This window comes from Microcaecilia unicolor, chromosome 7 (genome assembly GCF_901765095.1).
Source record: "Microcaecilia unicolor chromosome 7, aMicUni1.1, whole genome shotgun sequence".
Lineage (NCBI taxonomy): Eukaryota > Metazoa > Chordata > Amphibia > Gymnophiona > Siphonopidae > Microcaecilia > Microcaecilia unicolor.
The window spans coordinates 306374308-306400000 of NC_044037.1; the positions used below are offsets into that span (position 1 = coordinate 306374308).

The window sequence follows — 25693 nt, forward strand, 5'->3', positions numbered from 1 at the left end:
TCTGAGAACCCAATGCACAAAGGCAGCCGTAAAATACAGCTGCCTCAATAAAATTGAGGGGCTCACAAAGAGTGAGCAATGAACAAAGGGGATTGCATGCAAATAAGCTGCACGGATCCCCCTTTGTGCATCGCTTGCTTTTGCGAATTTCAGCTGTCAAATGTATTTGACAGCTCTGATACAACATACCCCTAACCCACCCGCATCCCCCCGCACCTCCCGACAGCTTGCTTACCAAACTCCCACACACATGACTCACCTCCTGGCCTCCCAACCTACCATGATCCTCCTCGATTCTTTTTAAAACTTTTCCCTGGTGGTCCAGTGAACCGAACCCCTCCCCCACCTGCGCATGAATACACCCCCTCCCGGTCCCAACCCCAAACGCCCCGCCCCGCACCCCTCCCTGTACCTTTACAATGTGGAGGCATGAGGGCAGGAGCGATAGCTCCTTCCTCCTGCCTCAGGCATGCCTGGAACAAAACAGCAGTGCCCACGCCTTGCATTCTGGGATGCACTTGGTGGGGCTAAACAGAGTATGAGTTTTTTTCCTTATATGGTGCTTAGCCCTACCTAGTACACCCAAGAATGCACTGGGAAGGGTCTTGTTGTGGGCGGGCTCGAGGCTCTAGGGAGGAGCTATTGCTTCTGGCCTCCTGCTTCCACCTTATAAAGGTACAGGGAGCAGTGCGTGGGGAAGGGGTCACGACCAGGAGGGGAGGGTGTATGCACATGTGGGGTGGAAGGGTGTGGTTCACTGGACCACCAGGGAAAATTTTAAAAGAAAAGATTCAGGGAGGGTCATGGGGGGGGGAGGTTATAGTCCACTGGACAACCAGGGAAAATATGTAAAAATTTGCAAGGGGGGTGTTGGGGGGTCCATTGGATCACCAGGGAAATTAAAAAAAAATTGGTGGGGGGGGGGGGGGGGGCAGGGAGGTGAGAGGTAGGAAGCACAAGCAGGGAGCCTATTCCTGTCTTTCTTCCTCTCTGACAGCTCCAGAGCAGTCATTAAATTTGCTTGTTAAATTGTGGCTGCTCTGGAGCTGTACATTCCCCTGAATTGTCATTTGAATACTAATGAGCTCATTGTAATATATTTGGTGACTGCTAACGGCACACGTTAGAGCCATGGAGAATCCCTTTGTGCATTACTAGCTAAAGAATTGCTTGCTTTAGACTGGCTAGAACCAGTCTAAAGCAAACCTTAATAGCAGGGTAAGCCCTGAATCAAACTTTCCCATGTGGATTCATATGAGGCAGTGTTTAAACTTTCTGCACTGCATCCCTGTGAACCCTGCTGTGGGAGCAAAGTTCTTGCACATGTCTGCCCTCGCTTTTCCCTCAGGTGCAGTTTTCATGCTCAATAATACAATCTTCAGTCTGAAATTACTGTTTCTTTTCCTGATCCTGCCAAAAACATGCCCACATCAATGCCACTGCCCATTGAGGGTGGGCAGTATTTAGGTAACTGATACAACTACACAAGAGGGTCTCAAAATCGCCTTTCTGGTGCAGTTTGATCTTGGGACACACAACTCACATTTCTGTTTCCTTTCGTTCGTTAAACAGGTAATACCAACGGCCCTTGGTCACTCAAAGCAGTTCACAAATAAATCACATAAAAACTCCTAGTGCACGCTGACCACGCAGTCCCCCGGACAGGTACTGACATACCCATATCTAACCTGATTCGGGGAGACCATGGCGTTACCCGGTACCTTCAAATTATAACACGATATAATCTTAGAGATGATTTATCAAAGTGCTATTTGTGACTGGATCCCATTAGAAAGAAAAAGAGATGTCACCCATGTGCAGACCTTAGTGCAAAGAACCCTGATTCTGTCATTCCAAATTAATAATCACTGAAAACTGGAAGCTGCTACCTCAATGGAGAGGAAACAACAACAGAGCTCCTGACAAGCTGCCAAAGCATCATGGTGCCAGCCAGAAGCTTTATTAGCAGAACAACTGGAAAGAAGTAAATTCAGCATTCAGATCAATCATTTCCATAGCAGAGCTAAAAGTAAGGCTTCTCCGGGCTTCAGAAGACCCAAGCATCCCAGCAAGGATGTTTCCAGTACAGAGTGAACCCCCCCACCCCACCCCACCCCACCGAGCTTTTCAAGGTTCGTATAAGAATAACGGAACACGGCTTGTGGTCTTTACCTAGTCAACCAAGGATGGATTGCTTGTTACAAATTAAATAAATAAATACATTTTCCAGTTTTCAGGCTTTGTTAATTGTGGAATCACAGTATAAGGTGTCTCTCTTAGGACAAATCATTTGGCAAACAGACAGGAAGCAGAAGCTGAAACATAATCATTTAGATTTAGCTCACTACTATATTAATTCGAGGTGAGTTATATTCAGGTACATTAGCTATTTCTCTGTCCTCAGAGCTATATAAGTACATAAGTATATAACTATTGCCATACTTGGACAGACCGAAGGTCTATCAAGCCAACATCCTGTTTCCAACAGCGGCCAATCCAGGTCACAAATAACTGGCAAGATCCTAACACAGTACAATACAGTTTATGCTGCTTATCCTAGAAATAAGCAGTAGAGTTCCCCCAAGTCCATTTTAATAATGGTCTATGGACTTTTCCTTTAGGAAGCTTTTACTATATTCTCTGGCAACAAAATCCAGAGTTTAATTACTTGTTGAGTGAAGAAAATATTTCTCAGATTCATTTTAAATGTACTACTTTCTAGCAGGGGCGTATCTGGAATCCGGCGGTAGGGGGGGCCAGAGCCAGAGAGGGGGGGCACATTTTTGCCTCCCTCCCCCCCCCCCCGCCGCCGCCGCCTCTCTCCACCCCCTCCCCGCCGTCAACCCTCCCCCGTTGCTTACTTTTGCTGGCGGGGGGCCCCAACCCCCGCCAGCCGAGGTCCGACCCGCAATCTCCATATTTTGTCTTCCTCCGTGGCCATGTGCTTCAAGGAAGTAACGCTGCAGTGCTGATTCGTTGAATCCAGTTCGGCGTCTGACGTCGCTGCGACGTCAGACGCCGAACTGGATTCAACGAATCAGCACTGCAGCGTTACTTCCTTGAAGCACATGGCCACGGAGGAAGACAAAATATGGAGATTGCGGGTCGGACCTCGGCTGGCGGGGGTTGGGGCCCCCCGCCAGCAAAAGTAAGCAGCGGGGGAGGGTTGACGGCGGGGAGGGGGGCCAGGGCGAAATCTGTGGGGGCCCAGGCCCCTGTGGCCCCACGCAGATACGCCCCTGCTTTCTAGCTTCATTGCGTGCCCCCTAGTCCTAGTATTTTTGGAAAGATTAAACAAGCGATTCCTGGCTACCCATTCCACTCCATTCATTATTTCATAGACCTCTATCATATCTCCCCTCAGCCGCCTTTTCTCCAAGCTGAAGAGCCCTAGCCGCTTCAGCCTTTCCTCATAGGGAAGTCGTCCCATCCCCTTTATCATTTTCATTCACCTTCTCTGTACCTTTTCTAATTCCACTATATCTTTTTTGAGATGCGGCAACCGGAATTTAACACAATATTCGAGATGCGGTCACACCATGGAGTGATGCAAAGGCATTATAACATCCTCAGTTTTGTTTTCCATTCCTTTCCTAATAATATCTAACATTCTATTTGCTTTCTTAGCCGCCACCGCACTCTGAGCAGAGGGTTTTTAACGTATCAACAACGGCGCCTAGATCCCTTTCCTCGTCGGTAACTCCTAACGTGGAACCTTGCATTATGTAGCTATAATCAGGTTTCTCTTTCCCACATGCATCACTTTGCACTTGCTCACATTAAACATCATCTGCCATTTAGACGCCCAGTCTCCAAGTCTCGTAAGGTCCTCTTGTAATTTTTCACAATCCTCTTGCGATTTAACAACTTTGAATAACTTTGTGTTGTCAGTAAATTTAATTACCTCACTAGTTACTCCCATCTCTAGATCATTTATAAATATGTTAAAAAGCAGCGGTCCCAGCACAAACCCCTGGGGAACCCCACTAACTACCCTTCTCCATCGAGAATACTGACCATTTAACCCTACTCTCTATTTTCTATCTTTTAACCAGTTTTTAATCTACAATAGAACGCTGCCTACCTTATGATAAGTTTGCAGTGGAAGGTTAAGTGAGTTGTCCAAGAACATGAATGTCAGTGGGATTTCAATCTTGGCTTCCCTGGTTCTCAGGCTACTCCTCCACTCTGCTGTATATTTAAAATGCATAATAGAGATCAAAAGACCCACTCTATCTCTGCCCTTTCTCTCATCCTCCTACGTTGCTGCAGAACATGATCCCCAAGTTACCCCTCACTCCCCTACAGCAAAAGATCCTTTGTGCTTATTCCAGGCTGAGGGGAGATATGACTGGAGTGGAATAGGTAGATGTGAATTTCTTGCTTACTCTTCCCAAAAATACAAGGACTAGGGAAACATGCAATGAAACTATTTATTTATTTGTTACATTTGTACCCCATATTTTCCTACCTATTTGCAGGCTCAATGTGGCTTACATAGTATTTGAAAGGCGATCACCAAGTCTGGTTTGGAAACAAATACAATTTGATGTTAGGTCGGGTAGGTTGGTATATTCAGGTACATAGGGATCGAGGGTAGGAAGGAATATATAGTGTCCAGTACAGTCTAAGGTTTTGCTGTGTTGCAGAGTTGATGCATCTAATTTATGTCGGTGGGGAATGCTTTTCTGAATAAGTAGGTCTTTAATGATCTCCTGAAGTATAGATGGTCGTAGATTGTTTTCACAGACTTTGCCAGTGCATTCCACAATTGTGTGCCTATGTAGGAGAAGTTGGATGCATGAGTTAATTTGTATCTGAGTCCTTTGCAGCATGGGTAGTGGAGATTCAAGTAGGTACGTGATGCTTTGGTTCTGTTTCTGGTTGGGAGATCGATGAAGTCGACCATATATATATATATATACTGTATATTAAAATAAGACATTTAAAACAAACCAGAGAAAATATTTCTTCACTCAACAAGTAATTAAACGCTGGAATTTGTTGCCAGAGAGTGTACTAAAAGCAGTTAGCTTAGCAGAGTTTAAAAAAGGTTTGGATAATTTCCTGAAAGAAAAATCCATAGCCATTATTAAGATGGACTTGTTTCTAGGATAAGCAGCATAAAATTGTTTTGCGATCTTGCCAGGCATTTGTGACCTGGATTGGCCACTGGAAACAGGATAATGGGCTTGATGGACCTTCGGTCTGTCCCAGTATTGCAATGATTATGCAGAGATGCCATTACCCAGTTCCAGGCTGGGGATTTTGGGACAGTCCTGGGTAGTGTGGAAGTTGTAGTACCTGATCCTGCCCATTGAAATGTTTATGTTTAGGACATGAATTGAGGTTGAAGGGAGGCAGACTCAGGAGTAACGTCAGAATGTATTTTTTCATGGAAAGGGTGGTGGATACATGGAATGTCCTCCCGTGGGAGGTGGTAGAGATGAAAACAATAATGGAATTCAAACGTAAGTGGGATAAAATACACAAAGGAATCCTGTTTAGAAGGAATGGATCCACAGAATCTTAGTGGAGATTGGGAGGCAACACCGGAAATTGGGAAGCAAAACCAGCGCTAGGCAGACTTCTACGGTCTGTGCCCTGAGAATGGCAAGGACAAATCAAACTCAGGTACACATAAAAAGTATCACATACCATGTAAAATGAGTTTCTCTTGTTGGGCAGACTGGATTGACCATTCAGGTCTTGATCTGCCATCATTTACTATGTTAGGTTCTTGATAACCTGCATAATCTACTACTACTTATCATTTCTATAGCGCTACTAGACAGTGCATAGCAAGGGCTAATGGCACCCGGGGCGGGTCGCCGCTGCACACCCCCCCCGGGTGCAGCATGGCGCGACCCCCCCCCCCGGGTGCAGCACGGCGTGACCCCCCCTCAGCAACGCAACCCCCCGGACCGCAACCCCTTCCCCCGACCGCATTCTTACCTGCGGGAGGGCCGATCCGCCCCGAGTGCACGTCACTTGGAGCTGCGTCGGCCCCGCTGGTTCCCTGCTCTCTCTGCCCCGGAACAGGAAGTAACCTATTCCGGGGCAGAGGGAGCAGGGAACCAGCGGGGCCGGCACCCCCCGAGTGCGTGCACCTGGGGCGGACTGCCCCTCCCGCCCCCTTCCTACGCCACTGCTACTAGATGTACGCAGCGCTGTACACTTGAACATGTAAGAGACAGTCCCTGATCAACAGAGCTTACAATCTACTGGGTCATGGTAGTTTTACAATCAATAAAAATAAGAGAAAATAGAAAGGAATGTCATTTGAAGATAGGACAGGGGACTCAGTCACAACACAGACATACACAAATTTAATTTAAAAAAAGGATAAAAACAATAAGTAAAAATTCTTAACCCTACATGCTAGGTGGAATGCAGGTCAGCTGGGCTCCGATATGGGTAAATTTGTTCCAAATGCCAATTCAAAGAAATCAGTGCTGCAGGTCTCATAATACAGCAGGATAGGACTGTCAGAAATCTAGGACTGTCCCCAAACCTCCAGACTCCAACTGGGTACTACTACTACTACTACTATTTAGCATTTCTATAGCGCTACAAAGCGTACGCAGCGCTGCACAAACATAGAAGAAAGACAGTCCCTGCTCAAAGAGCTATGTAATTATAGGACAATCAAGCCATTGTGACATCACTGATGAGGTTGGCTCTTATTGGTGGCCTGAGGCATTATGACATCACAATATTAGCTCTGGTTACAAGAGACTACTACTACTATTTAGCATTTCTATAGCGCTACAAAGCGTACGCAGCGCTGCACAAACATAGAAGAAAGACAGTCCCTGCTCAAAGAGCTATGTAATTATAGGACAATCAAGCCATTGTGACATCACTGATGAGGTTGGCTCTTATTGGTGGCCTGAGGCATTATGACATCACAATATTAGCTCTGGTTACAAGAGACTACTACTACTACTACTATTTAGCATTTCTATAGCGCTACAAAGCGTACGCAGCGCTGCACAAACATAGAAGAAAGACAGTCCCTGCTCAAAGAGCTATGTAATAAAAGTGAGCCAAGTATAGGACAATCAAGCCATTGTGACATCACTGATGAGGTTGGCTCTTATTGGTGGCCTGAGGCATTATGACATCACAATATTAGCTCTGGTTACAAGAGACTACTACTACTACTACTATTTAGCATTTCTATAGCGCTACAAAGCGTACGCAGCGCTGCACAAACATAGAAGAAAGACAGTCCCTGCTCAAAGAGCTATGTAATAAAAGTGAGCCAAGTATAGGACAATCAAGCCATTGTGACATCACTGATGAGGTTGGCTATTGGTGGCCTGAGGCATTATGACATCACAATATTAGCTCTGGTTACAAGAGACTACTACTACTACTACTATTTAGCATTTCTATAGCGCTACAAGGCGTACGCAGCGCTGCACAAACATAGAAGAAAGACAGTCCCTGCTCAAAGAGCTTACAATCTAATAACCGGGCATCTCTCCTTATGTTCTGTATAAGGCTCCTCTGTGCTTGTCCCAGGCTTTACCCCTCATTCCCTCCACAGCTAAGGATCCTCTGTGCTTGTCGCAGGCTTTACCCCTCACTCCCCCCACAGCTAAGGCTCCTCTGTGCTTGTCCCAGGCTTTACCCCTCAGTCCCCCAACAGCTAAGGATCCTCTGTGCTTGTCCCCTATTGAGAACCAAAAATGCTGGAACTCTATACATTATCCCAGGCTTTAGGGTCCTCTGTACTTCTTCAAGGCTTTACCCCTCACTCCCCCCACAGCTCTCCGTCCTCATCCTCAAAGGGAGTTTGCACTCAGCTCACTGTGCACAAAGAGCTTCTAGTCTGCAAGACCCACCAAGAGACCCTTCTATAGACATGTGTTGCTTGCTGCACAGTGTGGGGGACAGCATTAGCATGTGTGTTTGTGAGCAGACAGGGATGGGAGAAAAGTCTGCCATCAGTCCTGGACTGTCCTTAGAAGATCAGGCTCACGTGACCTTTCTTCCCCACACCTCAGTCAGATTAGGTGGTTGCTTAGGGCGGCATCTTTTGGGAGATGGCAAGGAGTAGCTACGTTCCAAACAAAACAACAAATCACAACTAAAGAAATATCAGTGTGTACCTTTCCATACAGGGAGAAGGGATGATTTCCCACCAGCCCATGTACCTGCATTGACGGCTTTTGCAATTTGCCCTTATTTTGTATAAACTGTATATAAGAAACATAGTTTAATAGCTGATGTTCAGTTATGCATTTTTACAATTTAATTCTGGGAGGACTGCAGATGAGATGATCAGATTCTCTTGGGGAGGGAGCTAGGGGCTAAAAAGTTAATTGAAGGGGGCGTAGAGCTGAAGGTTCGCCTAGGGCAGCTCATATCCTTGCAGCGGTCCTGGTTATTAGTTTTCTTTAAACAGAAGAAACGTCCCCACCGCCCTGCACTGCCTTCAGGAAATGTGATTTCCACACACTGCTTTCATCTCATCTCTTCATTTAACGGAAGAAAACAAGGAAAAGATGTCTTTCCTCTCTCACAGATTGATATTCAATTCAAAGAAGTGTTGGCATTTGTACGTGTGTTGCCAAATTAAAATGTGAAGTAATACGGGGAGAATCCTAGTTCCACTTTCCACCCATGTAAAGTGTTTACATACAGAACTGGGGTGAAGGGTTTCTACTGCGGCTCTAAAACCATCTGGTGCAGTTTGATCTTGATAAACCTCAGCCCTCCCTTATTAAAGGCCTGGTTGAATGATGCTATCAAATAATTATAAGTACTGGTTTCACTGGAGGCTTGGAAAAGTCTCTTTCTCATTCTATCCCTCCTTCTCCCAGTCTTTCTCACTCTCAACATGTTTCATGTCTTTTGCTCTTCCAACCTATTCCTGGTTTTCTCTCTAATTCCCTCTTATAACATGCTGTAGTATGGCACTGAAGAATGCCATGTATGTCGTCATAGTGTAATATAGTACAGTAATGCTCTCTACAATGTATCTCTTATAACACTACTAGCCGTTAAGCCCGTTAAAATGGGCGAGTTTTTTAAATTTCACCTCCATGTGCAGCAACTCTGCTCTGTCCCCTGCCTTCCCACCATGTCCAGCAACTCTCCTCTGTCCTCTTCCGTCACCCCATGTCAAGCCACCGTTCTCTGTTTTCTGCCCTGGCCCCAGAACGTTTTTTGATCCCTGCTTGGTTTCTGCTGCGGGTTTTTTTGTTTCCTCGGCCACTTCGTCGTTCCTGCTGTGCCCTTGTACATCGTGGTTCTCTTCTCCATCCTCCCTCCCTCCCCCACTGATGTCCACGCCCCCTCCCCTCCCTATTGGCTGCATTACGTTCGGTACAGGAGCTGCTGGTGGAGGCGGGGTTTGGAGTGTTGCTCCTTGAACGTTTGGTCTCTACTGCGCATTTGCGGGTGAGTACGGTCACTCGCAATTCATATGTTTGATATTACAGCACTGCGCAACACTGTGCATCACTTTTTCTAACACACTATCCAGCTTATTTTCAAAAGAGATCGCCAGCCATCTTGCAACACAAATCGGGAGATGTCCGGTGTTCTCCTGAACCCAGCCAAATCGGTATAATCGAAAGCCGGTTTTGGCTGGCGCCACCTGCTTTCCGTCGCAGAGTCAGCCCCGAAGATGGCCAGCCATCTATTTGGCTGGCGCCATTCGATTATGCCCCTCTATATTATAGCACTGCATAGCACTTGTGATAACGTGTTGTATACAGTAATGCACTATACAGTGTATTTCTCTTTCTCTGCTGTTGCACTATATGCAGAGTCTGGCTTCCTAGGGGTTCAGTTTAATTTTTGTCTACCTATTTCTATATTTAGTTTGTGGTTACTTATTCAATACTTGGTAAGGGTCTATCAGAAATCTTCATTTGTGAAAAAGACATTTAATGATTGGTACTATGCCTAGTTTTTCTACTGTCCACTGCAATGTTTACAGTGCTGTCTTTCCCTAGGTAGGCCCTTGTTGTGTGACTCCTGGAAGTTAGTGCTATATGGTATGGTAGAATTGCTTTACAGGTGTTGAGTAACTTCTGTAGGGTTTTGTGTTGATTAACAATATGCAAGCTGCGCACCAGAACAACACAGTGGAGGGGTCCTTCCTTCCTGTGTTCAAAAGTGACCTTCTATCCATTTACTGCTGACATAGCTATCACCCCCCGCCCCCCCCCCCCCCCCCAAGGGTTTTAACTTGGCACGCCATGCCTCATCCAAGCCCTGTTCCAGCCCAAACCACCTATGCGGCTCACCTTTATCCACATGTTTATTCACCCCTTCAAAGAAATGTAGTAGATTGGTGAGGCAAGATTTCCCTTGAGTAAATCTATGTTGGCTTTGAAAATGAGCCTCTTAAATCTCTCTATGGCCTTGTCTTCCCTAAGTACCTCTTTAACATTGCTTTTGACTCGTAACCACTTGTAACCACTCGCCTCCACCTACCCTCCTCTCTTCCTTCCCGTTCACATTAATTGATTTGCTTACTTTATTTTTTGTCTATTAGATTGTAAGCTCTTTGAGCAGGGACTGTCTTTCTTCTATGTTTGTGCAGCGCTGCGTACGCCTTGTAGCGCTATAGAAATGCTAAATAGTAGTAGTAGTAGTAGTAGTACCTCTTGATCATCTAGTGGTCCAACTGATTCTTTTGCCGGCTCCTTGCTTCTAATATACCTAAAAAAGTTTTTACTATGTGTTTTTGCATCCAACGCAATCTTCAAAGTCTCTCTTTGCCTTCCTCATCAGTGCTTTGTATTTGACTTGCCATTCCTTATGCTGTTTCCTATTATTTTCAGTCAGATCCATTTTCTGAAGGATTTTCTTTTAGCTCTAATAGCTTCCTTCACCTCACTTTTTAACCATGCCAGCTGTCATTTGGTTGTCCTTCCTCCTTTTTTAATACATGGAATATATTTGGCCTGGGCTTCCAGGATGGTATTTTTTAACAACATGCCTGAAGTAAATTTTTGACCTTTGCATAGTCTCCTTTTCGAATGTTAAATGCTAATGTATTAGATTTCCTGTGTGTAATTACTCCCGAGATTATGTCAAATCTGATAATGTTATGATCACTGTTTTCAAGCATCTCCAGCACCATTACCTCCTGCCCCAGATCATGCGCTCCATTAAGGACTACGTCTAGAATTGTTCCCCCTTTTGTTGGTTCCCAAACCAGCTGGTCCATAAAGCAGTCCTTGATTTAATCAAGGAACTTTACTTCCCCAGCATGCCCTGATGTTATATTTACCCAGTCAATATTGTGGTAATTGAAATCAAAATACTACTCAAAATCAAAAATCTACTGTCTTCCAATGTGATGAGCATGATTATAACATGGGATTTGTATATCCATGGATGAAGAAAGTCACGGATGGCCAGCCTGTAGTTAAAAATGTTACATTTCAATTTTTTTCTGGGAGTTCCAGCAGTGGAGAGAATGAGAAAGGCACAGTGGCTGGTAAACTGGATGGGGATCGCAGGTGGTGGAGGAGGTTGGCGTACTTGTGGCAGAGGTGGCAGGGAAAATGCTCAGAGACTGCTGTATAATTTTGTCTAGTGAAAGCGCGGGCAGTGGCTAAAGATGTAAAAAGATGTGACAAAACCTTTTTTATATATGTTAGGGAAATCGGGAGATGGCCAGCCTTCTCCTAAGGCCGGCCAAATCAGTATAATCGAAAGCCAATTTTGGCCGGCTTCAACTGCTTTCCGTCGCAGGGACGGCCAAAGTTCAAGGGGGCGTGTTGACAGTGTACCGAAGGTGGGACGGGGGCATGGTTAAGAGATGGCTGTCCTAGGCCGATAATGGAAAAAAGAAGGTCGGCCCTGACGAGCATTTGGCCGACTTTACTTGGTCCCTTTTTGTTCATGACCAAGCCTTGAAAAGGTGTCCAAACTGACCAGATGACCACCGGAGGGAATCAGAGATCACTCCCCTTACTCCCCTAGTGGTCACCAACCCCCTCCCACCCAAAACAAAACAAAACATTTTTTTGCCAGCCTCTATGCCAGCAGGTCCCTGGAGCAGTTTTAGTGGGTGCAGTGCACTTCAGGCAGGCAGACCCAGGCCCATCCCCCCTACCTGTTACACTTGTGGTGGTAAATGGGAGCCCTCCAAAGCCTACCCGAAACCCACAGTACCCACATCTAGGTGCCCCCTTCATCCCTAAGGGCTATGGTAGTGGTGTACAGTTGTGGGGAGTGGGTTTTGGGGGGGGCTCAGCACACAAGGTAAGGGAGCTATGCACCTGGGAGCAATTTGTGAAGTCCACTGCAGTGCCCCCTGCCCGGTTGGTGTCCTGACATGTGAGGGGGACCAGTGCACTACAAATGCTGGCTTGGATTTGGCCGGTTTTGAGATGGCCACCATTAGTTTCCATTATCGGCGAAAACCAATGTCAGCCATCTCTAAAGGAGGCCCAAATGTTGAAATTTGGCCGGCCCCAACCGTATTATCGAAACAAAAGATGGCCACCCATCTTTTTTCGATAATACTGTTGGGTACATCGCTTTATGGGGCTGTCATTAGAGATGGGCGCCCCTGTTCGATTATGCTCCTCCAAGTTACCCTGGTATGACAGAGTCCCATTGGTTATCTTCCTTCCTCCAGGTCTCAGAGATACCTATTATGTCTATTTTTTAATTTAGTGAAACATATTCTAACTCTTCCATCTTATTCCTTAGGCTTCTGGCATTTGCATACCGACATTTCAAACAATGTTTGTTGTTCCTATTTACAACTTTCTTAGCAGTTGACAGTGATAATCTGCAATTTTGGAAATATGTCTGATCTTTATTTAAAGACACCTGGAGGTGTATTTTCAAAGCACTTAGACTTACATGTATGGAACTCTGTAAGTATAAGTGGTTTGAAAATGAGCCCTCTGGTCTACTATGAACTCTAATGCAACCTGGCTATTGGGATGCCATATCTTCCCAGTTTTGTTAATATCTTTTAAAGATGCCTTGTTCTGAACCATGCGCTTTTGAGCAACTGTTGGCCTTCCCCTAGTTCCATCTTTCCAGAATAGGCTCCCCCTTCCCCAGAATGTTGCCCAGTTCTTAACAAATCTTAAACCCTTCTCTCTGCACCATATCTCATCCATGCATTGAGACTCCGGAGCTCTGCATGTGGATCAGGGACCACTACTGAAAATGCTTCCCCGAGGTTCTTGATTTGAGCTTTCTACCTAAGAGCCTAAAATTTGGCTTCCAGCACCTCTCTCCCACATTTTCCTATGTCATCATTGGTGCTCACATGTACCATGACAACAGGATCCTCCCCAGCACTGTCTAAAATCTTATCTAGGTGCTGCGTTAAGTCCGCCACCTTGAAACCAGGCAGGCAAGTGACCAATTGATCCTCATATCCACCAGCCACTCAGCTGTCTACATGCCTAATGATCAAATCTCCAACTACAATGGCCGTTCTAACCTTCCCTCCTGGGCAGAAGCCCCTGGAGACACATCCTCAGTGTGCGAGGATATTGCATCCCCTGGAGGGCAGGTCCTGGCTACAGGATCACTTCTTGCCTCTCCACAGTGATGCTCTCCTTTTAGGAGACCATTCTTCTCCATGGCAGCACAGAGGTTGCCAGACTGGAGATTGGACTTCTCTACTATGTCCCTGTAGGCCTATAAACCTCTCTGTCTGCCTCAGTTCCTCCAAGTCTGCTATTCTAGTCTCCAGAGATTGAAGCCATTCCTTGAGTGCTAGGCAGTGGCGTACCAGGGGGGGGGGGGGCGGTTCGCCCCGGGTGCACGCCACTGGGGGGGTGCCACGTGCCGGTCAGCATCGTTCGTTTCCATGCTCCCTCTGCTCTGGAACAGGAAGTAACCTGTTCTGGGGCAGAGGGAGCATGGAAACGAATGACGTTGACCGGCGCGCGGCACCCCCCTCCCCAGCGGCGTGCACCCGGGGGGGGTCTTTCGCCGGGGTGGGGGGTGTCCCTTCGCTGGGGGTGGCACTGCACCCGGGGGGGGGCGGGGCGCATCGGCGATCCGCCCCGGGTGTCAGCGCCCCTTGGTACGCCACTGGTGCTAGGAGCTCTTTGCACCATGTACACACATAAACTTCTCGCCAATTGCTTTTGGCGCCTAACCACCTTCCCAATTCATGATACCTACACTGACTACATAGTTTGTAACCTTTAGATTGTAAGCTCTCTTGAGCAGGGACTGTCCTTCCCCATGTTAAACTTGTACAGCGCTGCGTAACCCTGGCAGCGCTATTGAAATGCTAAGTAGTAGTAGTAGTAGGAGATAATCAAACACGTGACACAGGGCAAAAGACTGGATAGCCCCCATCTTGCATGGAAGTCTGTGTGGCCATTTTCTAAAAAAATGCTGCTATACAGATACCCAAGTCACTTGGTTTCCTCTGTTCAAAATTTGGATATTTCAGTTTGTAAAATGGATGCTCATATCAGACGTTTCCATTGCACGGATATCCATCCTATGTATTTCAAACAGGCTTTATCCTGTCTAAAAATATATGTGAGATGGACGTCCATTTGGGTCACTTTGACTTGGATGTCCCTATTCTGATTTGGATGTTCTTTTGAAAATTCCCCTCCACTTATCTAATCTCCCACTCTAATGTTCTATAATTGCAGCACTGCATAACACTTGTATCACACATCATTACCTGTGTCACTACAGAACTGCACTAAAACAAATCGGAGAAAAGTTTTCTTCACCCAACGCATAATTAAACTCTGGAATTCGTTGCCGGAGAACGTGGTGAAGGCGGTTAGCTTAGCAGAGTTTAAAAGGGGTTAGACGGTTTCCTAAAGGACAAGTCCATAAACCACTACTAAATGGACTTGGGAAAAATCCACAATTCCAGGAATAGCGTGTAGAATGTTTGTACGTTTGGGAAGCTCGCCAGGTGCCCTTGGCCTGGATTGGCTGCTGTCGTGGACAGGATGCTGGGCTCGATGGACCCTTGGTCTTTTCCCAGTGTGGCATTACTTATGTACTTATACAATGAAGAGCAGTTTCAATATGATGTCTTAAGTAGAGGAGTGTGGTAGCCGTGTTAGTCCACTCTTAAGGTTATCAATAGAAATCAAACAAAATAAAACATGGAAAAGAAAATAAGATGTTACCTTTTTTATTGGACATAACTTAATACATTTCTTGATTAGCTTTCGAAGGTTGCCCTTCTTCGATAATATGATGTCTAAATCCAATTTTCTTTCGAGTTCAAGAAGTAGGGTAGAAAGGCTGTTCCAAAGGACCAAGGGAGATGTTAGTTCATAAAAAGGATCTTTATTGGAACTACTCAAAAGACTCCAAGTAAAGATCACCTTTATGAACTAACGTCTCCCTTGGTCCTTTGGAACAGCCTTTCTACCTTACTTCTTGAACTCTCTCTTGTGGACTGACATAGGGACTGAGTGTTCCTCTACTTTGTGTGGTTAAATCCAATTTTGGACATTTTTGAAAAATGTTCAAAAATCCAGTAGCGAACATGACCATTTTCAAACTAGAAAAATGTTCAACTTTTTGTTTCAGAAATGGCCATTTGCTAGATGTTTCTGTGCTCAGTGTTTCTATTTTTAGAACCATTTAAAAAAACAAAACAAAAAAAAAACATACAAAAACAAGCCATTGGGATGTAGGCGGGGGGGGGGGGGGGGGCAGTGTTTTTAGTAGACTGACCAAACAGACATCCCAACATAGCAGTGGGGTGCCCTAGAGGGCACTGCAGTGGACTTCACATAAAGAGTCCCAGATACACATCTCATCGTTACCCCCTTAGATTGTATGGTGAGCCCTACAAAATCAACTAGAAACCTACTGTACCCAAACGTGCACCACTATAATAGCCCTTATGGCTGCAGGTGTCAGCTATAGTTACAGTTAGGTACTTCTTGTTTTTTAGAGGGCTCACGTGCTCCACCACAAGTGTTCCAGTTAGAGTGGGATATGGGCCTGGGAGCCCTTCTCTGGCCACTGCACTGACCACTAGACTATTTCTGGAAGCTGCTTGCTACTCTAATAGGAATGGTCATCATATCTTAACCTGTCATAGAGACTTGTATGTACTGTCACTGTGGCATCTTATGGGGCTAAGAGGGGGGGGGGGGGGGGTCAATGACCACTGAGAAAGTAAAGGGGGTTATGCCTTAATCCCTCTAGTGGTCATTCTCATCATTTAGGGCACCTTTTGGTCACTTAGTTATGACTGAAACAGGTCTTAATTCTGGCCCTAGATGTTTTCATTTTGTTCCACTATTGTTCCAGAAAATCTTTTATTTATTTATTGCATTTGTATCCCACATTTTCCCACCTCTTTGCAGGCTCAATGTGGCTTACAATACATCATGAATGGTGGAAATATATAAGAAAATAGATATTTAGTATTACAGAAGGATCTTGGGTAACATAATGATAAAACATGATAGTAGTATGATAAGCAGATATTGTAAGGCAATACTGGATAGTGCTACTACTACTACTAAACATTTCTAGAACGCTACTAGGGTTACGCAGCGCTGTACAGTTTAACAAAGAAGGACAGTCCCTGCTCAAAGGAGCTTACAATCTAAAGGACGAAATGTCAAGTTGGGGCAGTCTAGATTTCCTGAATAGAGGTATAATGGTTAGGTGCCGAAGGCGACATTGAAGAGGTGGGCTTTGAGCAAGGATTTGAAGATGGGCAGGGAGGGGGCTTGGCGTATGGGCTCAGGAAGTTTATTCCACGCATAGTGCTGCCCATGTCCCACCCATAACACATCCCCAACAGGCCCCCTTAAAATTTGGAAGAACTGTGGAGCAAAACATCTAAAATTGGGATGTCAAAAATCGCAACTTGGACATTTTTTGAGAGAAAAACATCCTTCTGCCACCTTAAGATATTTTTTTTGACGTTTTTTTTTGTTTTTGAAAATGAGCCCCAGTGTGTCTATAATTACATCACTGCACAACACATGTATCACTCATCGTTACCTGCATCACTAGAGCACTGCAAAACACAACGTATCTATCACTCATCATAATGCCCTATAATTACATTGTAAATGAAGTTCTAACGGCTCCTTTTTTCATACACTGGAAAGAGAAGAATCACAATGTGAGTGTAATGAGCTGGCCAGTACTCGATCATATTAAGATGGGGTGGGAGGGAGCTAATAGAGAACGCTTGTTAAATTATAAGGAATAGGTGGATTTTTGAGCTGGGTATCGTAATGCCTGAGGGGATTGATACAGAAATTGATTAGAACACCTTGTTTTACAGATAATGGTGGAGGATGAGCCCATGCAATTTTTTGAAGAGGCCGTCCAAAAGTTGGGAGGCACCATTTTGAAGAAAGATGAAGTTGTGAATATGTTGCGGGACATACAGTTTAAAGGTGATACACAAATATTTTTAAAATTTTTTTTCAAAATAGTGTATGAGAAGATATATGTGAGCATGAGGAGGCAACTGACATAGCGGAATTAGAAAAGGTTCAAAGAAGAACGACCAAAATGATAAAGGGGATGGAACTCCTCTCGTATGAGGAAAGGCTAAAGAGGTTAGGGCTGTTCAGCTTGGAACAGAGACGGATGAGGGGAGATACGATTGAGGTCTACAAAATCCTGAGTGGTGTAGAATGAGTAGAAGTAAATCGATTTTTTACTCGTTCCAAAAGTACAAAGTCTAGGGGACACTCGAGGAAGTTATATGGAAATACTTTTAAAACAATTAGGAGGAAATATTTTTCAACAAATAGTTAAGCTCTGGAACTATTTGCCAGAGAATGTAATAACAGCAGTTACCGTATCTGGGTTTAAAAAAGGTTTGGACAAATTCCTGGAGGAAAAGTCCACAGTCTGCTATTGAGGCAGACATGGGAAGCCATGCGCCCTCCCTGCCCATTTTCAAGTCCTTACTCAAAGCCCATCTCTTCTCCCTTGCTTTTGGCGCCTAACCACCTTCCCCATTCATGATACCTACACTGACTACATAGTTTATTACCTTTAGATTGTAAGCTCTCTTGAGCAGGGACTGTCCTTCCCCTTGTTTAAAATTGTACAGCGCTGCGTAACCCTAGCAGCGCTATAGAAATGCTAAGTAGTAGTAGTAGTAGTAGTAGTAGAAGCAACTGCTTGCCCCAGGATTGGTAGCATGGAATGTTGCCACAATTTGGGTTTCTGCCAGGTACTTGTGACCTGGCTTGGCCACTGTTTGGAAAACAGGATACTGGGCTAGATTGACCATTGTTCAGACCCAGTATGGCTACTCATGTTCTTATTGTAGTACCACAGCCTGAAAAAGCGACTATTGGAGCGAAACATGGCCCGTGTCTGCAACAGATCCTTTTAAACTAACAACAATAAAGTTGATATGGTGACAGTAGGAAAATAAAAAATATAATAAAAACATTTAAATTAAAAATGTAAATAAAACGCAAAAATAAGATGTTTTGCCACAGAAGCCATTAGTGAAACCAACGCCGATTTTGGTGAGACATGGGACTGTGATTCCTTGTGTGAAACGAGTCACCAGCTGAGGTTTCTGAAGATTAGTTTGTGTTTGAGAGACCTTGGAATGTGTGCCAGTTCAAGTTTTGTTGGTAAAGTGTCTGAAAAATTAAGTGGATAAGCACTGGGACATTATCTGCTTCAGTATAGTTACCCCCGCTGTTTAAGTTGGACCTAGATAAATGTGACTATAATTGCACAACTGCATAACACATGTATCCATCCCTCTATCACTAGAGCACTGCACTATGCAATGTATCAATCACTCATCATAATGTTCTATCAGGGTTGGACTGACTATATGGGCAACCGGGCAGTGGCCGAGGGCCCAAAGGCTCTGGGGCGCTCAATGCCTGGGATGAATACCATCCGGTCCAGGCGATTTGCTACTCTTCAATTTATAGAGATTTGAATACCATTTCTGGCACCAGTATCTCTCTCAAATCTTCCTTTGTGAAGACCGAAGCAAAGAATGCATTTAATCTCTCCGCTATAGCCTTGTCTTCTCCTTTTACTCCTTGGTCATCTAACAGTCCAGCTGATTCTTTTGCCAGCTTCTTGCCTTTAATATACCTAAAAAAAAAATTTCTATGTATTTTTGCCTCCAACGCAATCTTGTTTTCAAAGTCCCTCTTTGCCTTCCTTATCAGCATTTTGCATTTAACTTGCCATTCCTTATGCTGTTTCTTATTATTTTTCAGTCGGATCCTCCTTCCATTTTCTGAAGGATTTTCTTTTATCTCTAATAGCTTCCTTCACCTCACTTCTTAACTATGCCAGCTGTTGTTTGGTCTTCCTTCCTCCTTTTTTAATACACGGAATATATTTGGCCTGGGCTTCCAGGATGGTATTTTTGAACAGCATCCACGCCTGATGTAAATTTTTGACCTTTGCAGCTGCTACTCCTCCTGCAAGTGACCAGGTGATCCTCACATCCACCAGCCACCCAGCTATCTACATTCTTAATAATCAAACCACTGTCAGTCCGCCTGGGTGTTCTGTAACTACACAACTGCCCAACAAATGTATTGCTTCATTACCTGCATCACTAGAGCATGTATTACCCAATGTATCTATCACTCATTTATAATTGCACAACTGCACAACACATGTCTCACTCATCATTACCTGCATCACTAGAGCACTGCACTACACTGTGTATCTATCACCCATCATAATGTTCTTTAATTACACAACTGCACAACACATGTATCCCTCATTGTTACCTGTAACACGAGCACTGCACTATACAATGTACCTATCATTAATCATACTGCACTATTCTGCAGTGCTATTCAATGTGGGGTATCTTTTATCAAAACCAGGTATATTCTAAGACTGCACTAGATTTGACATTATAAATGCTACATAAGATTACACTGCCACATCTGATAGGTTAACTTCTGTGCTCACTTAACTGTAATATTGTGGGAAGAGAGATTCTATCAACCCCTCACTAATATCTCAAGGTGTACATAGGCCAGAAACTAATTTCCTGTATGTACAGCTGCGGAAGTTCACCTCCTTTACCCTGTGTGTGTGTGTGTATGCATGCACCTGGAGGGGGGAACGGATCAACGTTCACTCTTATACCCCAAGCTTGCTAGTTGCTGGTAATACGTGGGACAAAAGGTTGGTGGGCTATAGCTCATCCCAGAGTGTTTTTTTCTAGCGAAAAAGATGCCTGTACTCAAATGCCAGGCCACCCTTCAGGGGTGGGGTGATCACGGAGGGACCCACCCCACAATAGCCAGGCCCCCTGAAACCAGTCACAGAATCTATGACAAGGCAGAACTGGTGTGTAGAGCCTGAGCTCTTTCATTAGAGGTCCATGGGTCAATTTTAGCAGACAATGGAAAAGATGCCGGTACTCAGTACCCCCAAGTACCCCCTCAAGAAAAGCCCTGCTAAAGAGTGACAAGATTCCATGCAGAATTTCAAAGAGTAGCAACATTCCATATAGAACCCCAAAGAATAGCAAGATTCTAGAATCCTAAAGAACAGTATGTTTTTTTCTAGCGAAAAAGATGCCTGTACTCAAATGTCAGGCCACCCTTCAGGGGTGGGGGTGATCACGGAGGGACCCACCCCACAATAGCCAGGTCCCCTGCAACCAGTCACAGAATCTATGACAAGGCAGAATTGGTGTGCAGAGCCTGAGCTCTTTCATTAAAACTCAGGGACCATTGGTCATTTTTAGCAGACAATGGAAAAGGTGCCGGTACTCAGTACCCCCAAGTACCCCCTCAAGAAAAGCCCTGCTAAAGAGTGACAAGATTCCATGCGGAATTTCAAAGAGTAGCAACATTCCATATAGAACCCCAAAGAATAGCAAGATTCTAGAATCCTAAAGAACAGTATGTTTTTTTCTAGCGAAAAAGATGCCTGTACTCAAATGTCAGGCCACCCTTCAGGGGTGGGGTGATCACTGAGGGACCCACCCCACAATAGCCAGGCCCCCTGCAACCGGTCACAGAATCTATGGCAAGGCAGAACTGGTGTGTAGAGCCTGAGCTCTTTCATTAGAGGTCCATGGGTCAATTTTAGCAGACAATGAAAATGATGCCGGTACTCAGTACCCCCAAGTACCGCCTCAGAAAAAGCCCTGGCTCTTCCACTCACCCTGTTCTCCTACCCACACATCTCCTGTACTGTGTACATCTGCATAAGGCATGCTACATCAGAAGCTGATTTACTGATATTTTACTGTCACACTGCCTGCAGCTGTTAGGGATCACCTGCAAAGGCAGTGTGAAAATCCTGAAGGACTCCTATTTCCCAATGACAAATCTAATTACAGAGAGGATTGGAAGGAGGAAAAGAGATTTGGGGGATGGGGATGAGCCAGAGAAGGTAAAGGAAACATATGAAAAAGGTGGAGAGACAGTGTTAAAGAGCATAAGCGATTAGCAGAAGAATAAAGAAGATAGTCAGGAGAGAGACGAGAGACTGTGCAGGTACCTACAGAGACAGTCAAGCAGAAGTGACAGAGAGAGCTGTTTGACCATCTCTCCAGCTGGCTCCGCACTTGCTCAATCTGTCCCTCAGTAAACAGCCTTCACAGAGTACATGAGAGTAAGAAAAGGACATTCAGGACATACACTTCCCCGTCCCACTTTAAGGATACCCATCCCTGGCCCACGCTGTGGATACATATCTGTGTCCCACATTGAGGATACACATCCCTGCCACGCACTGACCATAAATGACCCTGCCCCACACCTAGGATACATGTCCTTGTCCCATGCTGAGGCTAAACATCCCTGTCCCACACTCAGGACACTCATCCCAGCTACAGCCTGGTGCATTGTGTGTCTGTGAGATCTGTCCTTTGGCAGAACAGGTTTGGTTATCTTTCATCTGTACTCCAGCATCTCAGATAGCTGATTGCAGAAGACCCCTGACTTATTTCACACCCAATACCCTGCCTTGTTCAAGGCTCAGTTCTCTTTATGGAGCACTAACCAGCTTATAATTGAAAAAGAAAAACGCCTATATTGCGACCCAAATCGGGAGATAGACGTTTATCTCACAAAAACGAATAAAGCGGTATAATCGAAAGCCGAATTTGTACGTTTTCAACTGCACTCCATCGCGGATGCGGACAAAGTTGATGGGGGCGTGTCGAAGGCGTGGTGAAGGCGGAACTGGGGCGTGGTTATCGGGCGATCAGAGATAGGCGCCTTTCGCCGATAATGGAAGAAAAATATGCGTTTTTAGCGAGAATTTAGGGCACTTTTCCTGGACCCTGTTTTTCCACGAATAAGGCCCCAAAAAGTGCCCTAAATGACCAGATGACCACTGGAGGGAATCGGGGATGACCTCCCCTGACTCCCCCAGTGGTCACAAACCCCCTCCCACCACAAAATATGCCGTTTCACAACTTTTTATTTTCACCCTCAAATGTCATACCCACCTCCCTGGCAGCAGTATGCAGGTCACTGGAGCAGTTATTAGGGGGTGCAGTGGACTTCAGGCAGGTGGACCCAGGCCCATCCCCCCCCACCTGTTACACTTGTGCTGGTAAATGGGAGCCCTCCAAACCGCCCCCAAACCCACTGTACCCACATGTAGGTGCCCCCCTTCACCCCTTAGGGCTATAGTAATGGTGTAGACTTGTGGGCAGTGGGTTTTGAGGGGGATTTGGGGGGCTCAACACACAACAGAAGGGTGCTATGCACCTGGGAGCTCTTTTACCTTTTTTTTTTTTTTTGTAAAAGTGCCCCCTAGGGTGCCCGGTTGGTGTCCTGGCATGTGAGGGGGACCAGTGCACTACGAATCCTGGCCCCTCCCATGACCAAATTCCTTGGATTTATTCGTTTTTGAGCTGGGCGCTTTCATTTTCCATTATCGCTGAAAAACAAAAACGCCCAGCTCACAAATTGTCGAATAAAACATGGACGTCTATTTTTTTTCGAAAATACGGTTCGGTCCGCCCCTTCATGGACCCATTCTCGGAGATAAACGCCCATGGAGATAGACGTTTTTGTTCAATTATGCCCCTCTAAATCTCTCACCTGCTCCTCCTCCTGTCTCTTTAAAAAGAGTGAACATGACAATCTTTCCTATGCCCTCCTCCACATTGTTTTGTGTGTTGGCACCATGTCAGTCTCTCATGCTGTGTGTGTATATCCTCCATTACTGCTTTTTTTTTTGGCGTTTTGTCTCATTCTGTCTCTGTATCCTTTCTCATTCTTCAGCTCTCTCGACCGTGTTGTCTCTTTAGCTCCTGGTCCAGCTTGCTCTTTCCATTGCTGGTTCTGTTCTGAACGTCTTGTGTTTCACGCTCTGGGTTTCTTCTCTTCTTTCCTTGTCTCTCTTAGTCATCTCTCTAGCAGGATGGGATCTCTGCATGCCCGCTTTGCCAGGTGTCAAGACCAGAAGGGTAACCCCATCAAGCAGTGTAATTTCTTTACATAATTCTTCATTTCTGTGCTCTGTGATGTAAAACCCCAGTGGAAAGACACTTTGACCTTGAACGAAATAGCTGTTCTCGCCTTTAGTCAGAGCATGAAATCAGAAAATCTCAGTTGCCCAGTGCTGCCTGCTGTTACCAGCAAACTGGGACTGTATGACAATGGAGCAGGACAGGTCCCTGCCCCCTGTGCATGGCAGGAGAAAATTAAAGATCCTGGGCAGAGTCTCCACAGATCCAACTCTTCTTTCTTTCTCCATTAATCATCAGCACATTGGAATTTGCACTTTCATAACCCCATCAGGCCGCTGACAGGACACCGCTGACAGCTCCTGTGGACTGCAGCGGTGGGAGGGGAGGGGGCTTCTGGGCTCCTCTGAGCCCTGGAGGAGCTTTGGGATTTTTTTGCTAGATTCAACGCCAGCTTTCATAGCTCTTGTGCAAATGTATACATAGTAACATAGTAGATGATGGCAGAAAAAGACCTGCATGGTCCATCCAGTCTGCCCAACAAGATAAACTCATATGTGTATACCTTACCTTGATTTGTACCCGTCTTTTTCAGGGCACAGACCATATAAGTCTGCCCAGCAGGATTCCCTGCCTCCCAACCACCAGTCCCGCCTCCCATCACCGGCTCTTGCACAGACCCTATAAGTTTGCCCTCCACTATCCTCGCCTCCCAACCACCAACCCCTCTTCCCCCCACCTGCTCCGCCATACAACTTTCTCAGCATTTGCTGTGACTCTTGGCAGATGCTTCATTGTCACTAAGGTTCGCAATGGCACTCTGGGGACATCCCCTGCCCCTCTTGGTACTCAGAGAGCACTTGGTGTTCTTGGAGTGCTCACACCATGCCTGGACTGTCTGCTGGAGCTCACAGATTCTTTGTTGACGAATTGAAGATGATGCTAAGTTTTAGGTTATCCTGTGGCGTTATTTATGCTGGTCTTTGGTGTTCCGACAGCACATTTAGGATGGCATTCTGGTGGCATTCGTGGGTGCTTTGTTGAAATGAATTGTGTGTTTGGCCTGGATTAGGCTCCGGTGACTGAAGGAAAACAGCTGAGCGAGTCTTTAGCTCTGCCTTTATGCTCAGAATTCACTTGAGAACAGGAGGCAGGAATGTAGATTTCAGATAACCTTGAGAGACAGCGGGGATAGTGGCTGTCAACTGTACGGAACCGGGACTGTCTATAAAATGTGGTGTATGTCCCATTCTGCTGTAGAAATGGTTCACTACATAAGGACAGAGCAGTTACATAGTAACATAGTAGGTGACGGCAGAAAAAGACCTGCACGGTCCATCCAGTCTGCCCAACAAGATAAACTCATATGTGCTACTTTCTCTGTATACCTTACCTTGATTTGTATCTGTCATTTCCAGGGTACAGACCGTAGAAGTCTGCCCCGCCTCCCACCACCGGTTCTGCCACCCAATCTCGGCTAAGATTCTGAGGATCCATTCCTTCTGAACAGGATTCCTCTATGTTTATCCCACGCATGTTTAAACTCTGTTACCGTTTTCATCTCCACCAACTCCCGCGGGAGGGCATTCCAAGCATCCACCACTCTCTCCCTCAGTTTGGAGGGGAAGAGAAGTGAAGAGCTCACGAAACAGACGTTGATTCAGGGCATGGTTATATCTGTCAAAGGAAGAGGTGTAGTTTAATAGTTTGAATGCTTCTTACAAGTACACACACTTCTAGGATGCGCGAGCAAATCCATCCCTTCTGCTGCCTCGGTGAGATCCTCTACTTCATATTAAAGCGGAGAAACCATAACCCTTGCTTTCACTTAGTTTCTCTGCAGTCTAGGTGCCAGATCTATGATGCTAGGCCACGCCATGGACCTGGGAGGGTGGTATGTGTCTGTGTTTCTCTGTGCACAGGATGAAAAACACTCTGTTCGCCTCATCGGTGCTGGAGCCTGAACTTTCTTAATCTTTTAAAGTACTCAGATATACAGTGTGTTCAAATTTCCATGTTTATTAAATATTTGATGTACTGTCTATCATCAGAGACACATATAATCCAAATGTTAAAAACACACACAAATCAAAAGTTACAGTATTAATACAAAGAATAGATGAGGATTTTCATTGCTGTGCTTGAAACTTCCCTTCCCCCCTAAAGTAGCAGCTCTCCCTAAAACACTAAAGACTAATCTCAAGCAGTAAAGGCTGACTCAAAGCCCTGGTATAATTCTTGGGTCCATTTCCTACTGACCCTGCTCCTCATGTGTTTGGGACACTGCATTAGCTGACCAGGAGCGCAGGACACTGTGATGCCAGC

General features: G+C 45.4%; 1 protein-coding gene across 1 annotated transcript in view; it reads right to left on the bottom strand.

Annotated features, from left to right (window-relative positions):
• Nucleotides 1–25693, bottom strand: part of ASIC4 (acid sensing ion channel subunit family member 4) — a 437044-nt gene that overhangs the window by 106172 nt on the left and 305179 nt on the right. The gene's annotated exons all lie outside the window — the stretch shown is intronic.